The sequence below is a fragment of the Phoca vitulina genome, unplaced genomic scaffold, assembly GCF_004348235.1.
Source record: "Phoca vitulina isolate PV1807 unplaced genomic scaffold, GSC_HSeal_1.0 scaffold6, whole genome shotgun sequence".
NCBI classification, from domain to species: Eukaryota; Metazoa; Chordata; class Mammalia; order Carnivora; family Phocidae; genus Phoca; species Phoca vitulina.
Window position 1 is genome coordinate 44,187,631 of NW_022589709.1, and position 10,179 is coordinate 44,197,809.

The 10,179-nt window shown below is 35.6% G+C and overlaps 1 pseudogene; it reads right to left on the reverse strand.

The window, feature by feature from the left end:
* Window positions 1–6,600: 6,600 nt before the first annotated feature.
* LOC116632014 lies at window positions 6,601–8,576 on the reverse strand (annotated as a pseudogene).
* Between the last annotated feature and the right edge of the window lie 1,603 nt (window positions 8,577–10,179).

Consider the following 10,179-nt stretch of genomic DNA (forward strand, 5'->3'; position numbering starts at 1 on the left):
CCTAAAGCAGCAGAATACACATTCTTTTCAAGTGCACATGGGACTTCTCCAGAATAGATGATGTATTAGGTCACAAATCAGCTATCAAAAAGTACAAAAAGATTGAGATCATACCATGCATATTTTCTGACCACAACTCTATGATACTGGAAATCAAGCACAAGAAAAACTTTGGAAAGACCACAAATACATGCAGCTTAAACAACATGCTGCTAAACAATGAATTGGTCAACCAGGAAATAAAAGAAGAAATTAAAAAAAAAAAATACATGGAAACAAATGAAAATGAAACCATGATGATCAAAAAACTTTTGGATACAGCGAAAGTGGTCCTAAAAGGGAAGTATATAGCAATACAGGCCTACTTCAAGAAGCAAGAAACTTTTCAAATAAACAACCTAACCTTACACCTAAAGGACCTAGAAAAAGAACAACAAACAAAGCCTAAAGCCAAGAGAATGAAGAAAATAATAAAAATTAGAGCAGAAATAAATGGTATAGGAACAACAACAACAACAACAAAACCCAGTAGAAAAATCAATAAAACCAGGAGCTGGTTCTTTGAAAAAATTAATAAAATTGATAAACCCCTAGCCAGACTTATCAAAAAGAAAAGAGAAAGGATCCAAATAAATAAAATCACAAATGAGAGAGGATAAATAACAACTAACACCACAGAAATGCAAATAATTAAAATATTATGAAAAACTATATGCCAACAAATTGGACAACCTGGAATGGAAAATTCCTAGAAATATATAAACTACCAAAAGTGAAACAGGAAGAAATAGAAAACTTGAACAGACCAATAATCAACAAAGAAATTGAATCAGTAATAAAAAAAATCTCTCCAAGAAACAAAAGTCCAGGGCCAGTTGGCCTCCCAGGTGAATTCTACCAAACATTTAAAGAAGAATTAATACCAATTCTTCTAGAGTTATTCCAAAAAGTAGAAATGAGAGGTAAACTTCCTCATTCTGTGAGGCCAGCATTACCCTAAGACCGAAACCAGACAAAGACTCCACTAAAAAGAACTATAGGCCAATATCCCTGATGAACATGGATGCAGAAATTCTCAACAAAATACTAGCAAATCAAATACAATAGTACATTAAAAGAATCATTCACTACAATCAGGTGGGATTTATTCCTGGGCTGCAAGGGTGGCTCAATATTTGCAAATCAATCAACATGATACACCACATTAATAAAAGAAAGGATAAGACCCATAGGATCCTCTCAATAGAGGCAGAAAAAGCATTTGACAAAGTAAAACATCCATTCATGATAAAAACCCTCAACAAAAGGAACATACTTCATCATAATAAAAACTATATATGAAAAACACACAGCTAATATCATCTTCATTGGGGAAAAACTGAGAACTTTTTTCCTCTGTGGTCAGGAACAAGACAGGGATGTCCACTCTCATCACTTTTTTTTTTTTTTTTTTAAAGATTTTATTTATTTGTGAGAGAGAATGAGAGACAGAGAGCATGAGAGGGAGGAGGGTCAGAGGGAGAAGCAGACTCCCTGCTGAGCAGGGAGCCCGATGTGGGACTCGATCCCGGGACTCCAGGATCATAACCTGAGCGGAAGGCAGTCGCCCAACCAACTGAGCCACCCAGGCGCCCGCTCTCACTCTCATCACTTTTATTCAACAGAGTACTGGAAGTCCTAGCCATGGCAATCAGATAACAGAAAGAAATAAAAGGCATCCAAATCAGCAAGGAAGAACTAAAACTTTTACTCTTTGTAGATGACATGATATTCTATATAGAAAACCCAAAAGACTCCACCAAAAAATTGCTGGAACTGATACACAAATTCAGTAAAGTCTCAGAATACAAAATCAATGTACAGAAATCTGTTGCAGTTTTATACACCAATAATGAAGCAGCAGAAAGAGAAATCAAGGAAACAGTCCCATTTATAATTGCACCAAAATCCATAAGATACCTAGGAATAAACGTAACCAAAGAGGTAAAAAATCTGTATTCTGAAAACTGTAACACACTGATGAAGGAAATTGAAGAGGAGACAAAAAAATGGAAAAACAATCTATGCTCATGGATTGGAAGAACAAATACTGTTAAAATGTCTATGTTATCCAAAGCAATCTACACATTTAATGCAATCCCTGTCAAAACACCAACAGTGTCTTTCACAGAGCTAGAACAAAGAATCCACAAATGTGTATGGAACCACAAGACCCTGAGTAGCCAAAGCAATCTTGAAAAGCAAAGCTGGAGACATCACAATTGTGGACTTCCAGGTATATTACAAAGCGGTAGTAATCAAGGCAGTATGGTACTGGCATAAAAACAGACACATAGCTCAATGGAACAGAATAGAAAACCCAGGAATTAAACCACAATGATATAGTCAATTAATCTTTGACAAAACAGGAAAGAATATCCAATGAAAAAAAAAGACAATTTGTTCAACAAATGGTGTTGGGGAAACTGGACAGCAACATGCAAAAGAATGAAACTCGACCACTTTCTTACACCATATACAAAAATAGATTCAAAATGGATTAGAGACCTAAGTGTGAGACAGAAAACCATCAAAATCATAGAGAAGGACACAGGAAGTAATCTCTTTGACACTGGCCATAGCAGTTTCTTACTGGATATGTCTTTGAAGGCAAGGGAAACAAAAGCAAAAATAAACTATTGGGATTTCATCAAAATAAGAAGCTTCTGAACAATGAAGGGAACAATCAACAAAACTAAAAGGCGGGGGCACCTGGGTGGCTCAGTCAGTTAAACATCTGCCTTCAGCTCAGGTCCTGATCCCAGGGTCCTGGGATCAAGCCCCGTGTCCGGCTCCCTGATCGGCGGGATGCTTGCTTCTCCCTCTCCTCCCTGCTCATGCTCACTTGTGCTCTCTGTTGCTATCTTTGTATCTCTCTCTCTCAAATAAATAAATAAAATCTTAAAAAAAAAAAACCTAAAAGATGACCTTTGGAATGGGAGAAGATGTTTGCAAATGTCATATCTGATAAAGGGTTAGTATCCAAAGTATATAAAGAAGTTATAAAACTCAATACCCGAAAACAAATAATACAGTTCAGAAATGGGAGAAGACATGTATAGACATTTTTCCAAAGAATACACACAGATGGACAACAGACACACGAAAAGATTCTCAACATCACTCATCATCAGAAATATAAATCAAAACTGCAATGAGGTATCACCGCACACCACTAAGAATGGCTAAAATAAACAATACAGGAAACAACAGGTGTTGGAGAGGATGTGGAGAAAGGGGAACTCTCTTACACTGTTGGGAGTGTAAACTGGTTCAGCCACTCTGGAAAACAGTATGGAGGTTCCTCAAAAAGTTAAAAATAGAACTACCCTATGATCTAGCAATTGCACTAGTAGGTATTTACCCAAAGGAAGCAAAATATAAATGTGAAGGGATACTTGCATCCTGATGTTTATAACAGCATTATCGAGAATAACCAAATTATGGAAAGAACCCAAATATCCACCGACTGATGAATGGATAAAGAAGAGATGTTGTATATATACAATGGAATATTGCTCAGCCATAAAAAAGGATGAAATCTTGCCATTTGCAGTAACATGGATGGAGCTAGAGAGTATTATGCTAAGTGAAATAAATCAGTCAGACAAAGAAATATCATATGATTTCACTCATATGTGGGATTTTAGAAATAAAACAAAGGAACATAGGGGGAAACAAGAGAGAAAACCTGAGAAACAGACTCTTAACTATAGAGAACAAACTTATGTTTACCAGAGAGGAGGTAGGTGAGGGGAATGGTTAAATAGGTGCTGAGGATTAAGGAGGGCACTTACGATGAACAGCAGGTGTTGTTTGTATATAAGTGTTGAATCACTAAATTCTACACCTGAAACTAAAAGAAAAAAAAAGAGAGAGACACACACACACACAAACTCAGCAAAATCCCTTGTGGCAGGGAATATGATTTTTTTAAATTTTATTATGTTATGTTAATCACCATACATTATATATATAGAAATGCATGTAATTTCATACCAATAATATGACACTTCTGTCATCCTTCGACCTTCATTTTCTATTGATGTCAAAGTTAGTTTTAAGAGTATCTGGTAATAGAGTGGCTTATAACTTACTGCCCCCTCAATTGTTTATCTATACTTTTTTTCTTTTTTAGTACCTTACTAGAGTCAGTCTATCAGGGTCCATATCCATGCAGTGACCTGAAATGCTCTTTGAAGTTTAAAGATACGGCTGGCGATATCACGTTAGATAGCAGTAAGAGTCTCACCATCTGTTTGGTCATATTTTTAGTTAGAGTGAAAATGGAGATCTGCCATGAGGAAATACCCTAAATCAGCCCTGTCAGGACCCATTTTGTTATGGTTTTAACTTTAGTTTAGAGGCCACTTACCACTTAATACCTTTGAATCATAGCTTCAAGTTCATTCGTGTTATAACTTCAAAAAAATTTAAGTGGTATCTTGCTATCTGATCTGTGGTATATCCCAACATTTTCTGCAAATCCCTAAATAGCTTTATGTTTTTCAAAATTATGTTTTCATATAGATTTTTATTTATTTTTCTTTTTAAAATTTTTTTTCTTTTTTTAAATTTTATTATGTTATGTTAATCACCATATGTTACCTCATTAGTCTTTGATGTAGTGTTCCATGATTCATTGTTTGTGCATAACACCCAGTGCTCCATTCAGTACGTGCCCTCTTTAATACCCATCACCAGGCTAACCCACCCCCTCACCCCCCTCCCCTCTAGAACCCTCAGTTTGTTTATGATGATTATATTTGTTTCTTTGTTTAAATCCAAAGAATAAAGAGAATGGAGCAACAATTTTGTCAGGTTTTTGTTTGAAAAGGTATTTTGGCTACATGTGAAGAACAGAACTGTAGGAGCTAAGATGTTAGAAGCTAACTGTTAGATGTTAACAGTTTGAGAAGCTGTTGTAATAGTCCAAATAAGAAGTGATGTTTGTATGAGTATGTTAGTGGTAAACATGGGGGGGGGAGTATACAGGTTTGAGAAATATTTAGTAGTTAACACTAACCAATGCAATGATGGATTGAAAATGGGAGAAGCTTAAGGGGGGAGATGAAAGAATGACAACAGATTTGTGTAAATTTGTGGATGATGGTGCTGTTTTCTCAGGTAGGCAACACTCACAGTCAGTAGTCAGATTTGTTTATTTTCATCAGGTTGAGTTAGAAGATGTACTGAAACAAAAAAACACCATCATGATTATTGTGGTCCCGTACGGAAGAGTGCTGATTACTGAATTTTGTTCCATTGATTGTAATGCTTCATTTTGTTTAGAAGTTCTTCATTGCTGGACAGTTAAGCTCCGTTCAAGTGTTCATTAAAATAGGTAATGCTATGATGGACATCTTTGTACCATTAGCTTGTTCCTTGTTTCAGATTATTTTTAGACCAGATATACTAGAAATAGAAGTCCTAGGTCAGCTAGTACTAAAACTTTTTTTACACTTAGTGAATATTGTCAACTGATTTTCCAGAATGCTGTATTTATACTGCCACTAGTAAAACATAGATATGCAAGCTTAATTTCACCCTTGTACTCATGACAAGTTCAATAAACCACATCTACTCCATCATGAAGTCTCTGTTAAGGAGGAAAATAAACCTCTCCACATCCCATAGAAGGCTAGCCTCTTGAGATTTCTAAGTGCTTTATATTTCTTTTCTCAGACTGATGGAGAGTAATAATGTCTGCTGTCAGATGGCCTCATACTCTAGCCCCTACTAAGCAATGACACTAAAGCAAATAGACACAAAATAATACTTTATTCAAAGTCTTGACCACCGTTTTACGTATTTTTATTTAAAGCAATATTTCCCCTTTAAAAATGATGCTCGATGAAATTAAACATTTTAATCAGGATCATTTATAAAGAAAAAAAAAATATAATATATATATGTACAAAATTTTATGTATCATATGTGTGTGCCTGTAAAATTCTATGTACTAGAAGAGAAATATGTGTCTATATATATATATACATATATATATATTTTATCCTGACATATCATATAGTCCCACTCTCTAAAAGCAATAGCATTAACTAACATTTTTTTTTTTTTACCCTTTCAGATGTCTCTTATTTATTTTTGGTTATACAATTTTATTAACACAAGGAAATCATACTATGTCTACTACTTGGTAACCTGTTTTTTTCATTTTAAATGATATTTAGTACATGATACTTACCTATCATCATACATGAAAATTCCTTATTCTTTTTAAATGATTGCAAAATTTTCCCTTTGTTTAGATGTCCATAGTATTTTGTGTCAGTTTCTATCACTGGACATTTAGAGTGTTTCCATTTGTTTTGTTTTTTTAAAAATGATAGAGTGATCAACCTTTTTTTTTATAGACATTTACACACCTGTCTAAATATATTTTAAGGATAAACTTATAAAAGTGAAATGGCTGAGTCATTATGTACACATTAAACTTTTGGTTATAAATTTATATATAGCACTCTTGTGAAGAAGTATCAATTAAATTCTCATTTTATTTCTTTATTTACAACTGATAATCAATTTATTAAAATGGTTGATTTAAGCATCTGCAATGGTGACTTCAATCTCAAATCCTGGCTCAATACTGATGGAAATAATCTGTTTAATAATCTCAGAAGGACTGTGCAAATCAGTGAGTCGCTTGTGGATCCTCTTCTGAGAATGATCCCAAGTCTTAGAACCTTCACCGCGAGTTTTTCTTGTAGCGATTCTGAGTCTTGGTAAGCATCTAAACTATCCTTTCACTTTGGGATTCTTTTCCTTTGTGCCTCTGATCAAGTAAGCACATGCCTTCTCCACAGATTTTGTGTTGTGTTTGGTTAGAGTAATTCTAATTCGGTGAATCACAACCTCTGCTTACAGAGGTGTCTTCCCAGAGTCTTTAAAAGGCACGGCTTCCTGGGGCACCTGGGTGGCTCAGTCGTTAAGCGTCTGCCTTCGGCTCAGGTCATGATCCCAGGGTCCTGGGATCAAGCCCCGCATCGGGCTCCCTGCTCAGCAGGAGGCCTGCTTCTCCCTCTCCCACTCCCCCTGCTAGTGTTCCCTCTCTTGCTGTCTCTCTCTCTGTCAAATAAAAAAAAAAAAAAAAAAAAAGGCACGGCTTCCTGACCGACGTGTTCCTCACCAGAGCGGACAGCCGTGAGTCAGGAGCAGGAGCAGGGCGTCCAGAGCTCCGCTGTGGCTGAGACCGTGTCTTCCTCAAAGAGTCAAATTCTCATTTTAAAGTCTGAGTATACATAGTGGTATGCTGATAAATGCTTAACAACTGGTCCTCTGGATTAAAAACAGAAACAACAACCAAAAAAAACCCTCTTTCTTGATAGTGATTGACTAACTCCATGGTAAAAGTCTTCCAGCCAACATCAATGTCAAACACCCTACATGATGTTACTGCAGTCAGAGTTGTGCAAAAAATGAGCAAAATCAGCTCTCACGAGTTGGGAAAGCTGTCTCTGGTATGCCACTGATTTGTGTTTCCTCACAATCCCTTAACTATGAGTGCTATCGAACATTTAAACATATTCCATATTCCATCATATTTTATAGATTAGCAGAGGGATTTCTTTTTATTTTTATTTGCATTTACTTAATAATAAGTGAATAGTTTTTTGTAGTGGTTATTTTCCTGGTAGCGGTGTGTTCATGTTCTATGCTTCATTTCCATAGGATTGTTCATCTCTCTATAATTGATCTGAACCTCTTCTTTCTGTAGAAAGAAAAGCATTCTTTTTTTTTATAAGTTGTCAATATTTGTCTCATTTGTCATTTATCTTTTAACTTTCATTATGATTTTGTATTTGTGTGCTGCAGAGTTTTTAATTTTTATGAAGTCAAATGTATTATGTTTTCTTTTAGGCATTCAGATTTGTAATAATTAGAAACGAATTAGAAAACATGGATAAATTAATGAATGTCTTTGGATGTCAATTTTCTTACCTGTTAAGTAGGAGTTGATGGCTATATTTCTTCATGGCTCAAATAGTATATAATCCTTTAAAACATTTTTACTTTGGTTTCTTTAACCTGGGTTATTTCTCTGAGAATCAAGTCTTAGAGAGAAAAACTTCAGTCAGCAAAATAATCTGCCATTCACCAGCAATTTACTTGAGAACAAACCTCCAGTTGTATCCTGTTCCTATTTCTTGCCAAATGTGTGGAAAATTTCCCAACCAAATGACTAGGTTCTTTCTTAAAGTCAGAGCAGTGCCCATGTTGTGGTTCTAATGGGTGGGGAGGTGTCTTTTAGTGGGAGATGAGTTCTTCCTCATGGGTATGTTTTCTCATGTCCAGCAGGAATTTCTCCTTATGAAATCTCACCACATAATCCTTCTGTAGTGTATTCTGTAACTTTCCCCCTATAACTTTCCTACACTTTTTTCACGGAACAAAAGACAAGAAGATATAAACATAAGCAACTTTCAAATTGTGATTTCTTCTCAGTTGTAGATGAGTCTTTTAAGTAATACAGATTTAAGACCAGCCATCTTTTCTTTATCTTCAAATTCATGCTCCATTTTTCTACCAGGATATCAGGATCAGAGGACCTTAGATGCAAGATACTGGACTAGATTATACCACATAAATAAGATACAGCTGGACCAGAAAAATGTGTGTGTGTGTGTGTGTGTGTGTGTGTAATTTAGCTGCATTCTGTTTTCAGCTCAGAAACTGGTTGTATTTAAAAATACTGCTCATAATTTGGGGATTAAAATATATTTAATATTTAAAAATATGGTCATTAGGATCCCAAACAAGTTCATAAGTTTCTATTTAACAGGTTAAGTATCTAAAAGAAAAAAAAATATTAAAAGGAATGGTAGGGAACAAAATGTGGATCCTGGGAAATGAAGGAGCGGTGGTTGGAAGAGATTTTCCCTCTTCTTCTGGTGCTATTCTGATTGTTGCTGCTCAAGGTTATCGAGGGCTGCAATTAGAGAAAATGTATAAAGAGATTTATTAACAGTAAGAAGAAATGGAGAAATACAAGCCAAGTCCTTTACATATTCATTTTAGCTCAAAGCTCTGAGTTGGTAATAGGCAGGTGTAGTATTCCAAAATAGTTACGTATTTCTTTTTTTCCCCTTCTTTCTTCCTCATGTCTCTTCTCTATTTCTCTGCTCATGCCTTAGCACATCAGATCCACATTCTAATTAACTGGCATTATAGCAGGATAGGAAGGAAGAACCAGACTAGTGTATATGTGATGGGTGTAGGATGAGAAACTGCATCTGACAGGGAGAGGAACTGTAGTAATTAGGAGAAAGCTGAGGGATAAACGGAGATTCTGCAAAACAGAGGGGACACAAGAGAAATAGCTCTTCCTCTGTAGTACATGAAAGCAAGTGTTTCCAAAGGCTTTTTTTTTTAACTTTATTTTTTTTACAACAGTTTCAGATTTACAGTAAAACTGAAAGGAAGGTACAGAGATTTTCTGTATGCCTCCTGCCCCTACACATGCATATCTTCCCTCGTTATCAACAACCCCCATAGAGTGATAACATTTGTTACAAATGATGAACCAACATTGACCTATCGTAATCACCCGAAGTCCAAAGTTTACCTTAGGGTTCTCTCCCGGTACTGCACATTCTATAGGTCTGGACAAATGTATAATGACATGTATCTATCATTATAGTATCATACAGAGTATTTTCACTGCCCTGAAAATCCTGTGTGCTCTACCTATTCATCCTTCCCACTCCAATCCCTGGAAACCACTGATCTTGTTCTGTTTCCATAGTTTTGCCTTTTTGAGAATGCCATATAGTTGGAATCATACAGTAGGTAGCCTTCTTAGGTTGGCTCTTCACTTAGTTATGTACATTTAAGTTTCCTCCATGTCTTTGCATGGTTTTATAGTTCATTTCTTTTTAGTGCTAAATAAAATTTCACTTTCTAATGTACCACAGTTTATTTATCCATTCACCTATTGAAAGACATCTTGGTTGCTTCCAAGTTTTGGCAGTTATGAATAAAGATGCTGTAACCATTGGCATGTAGGTTTTTGTGTGGACATATTTCCAACTCCTTTGGGTAAATTCCAAGGCGTATAATTGCTGGATCATTTGGTAAGAGCATGTTTAGTTTTGTAAGAAACCATAAATAGCAAATATGGAG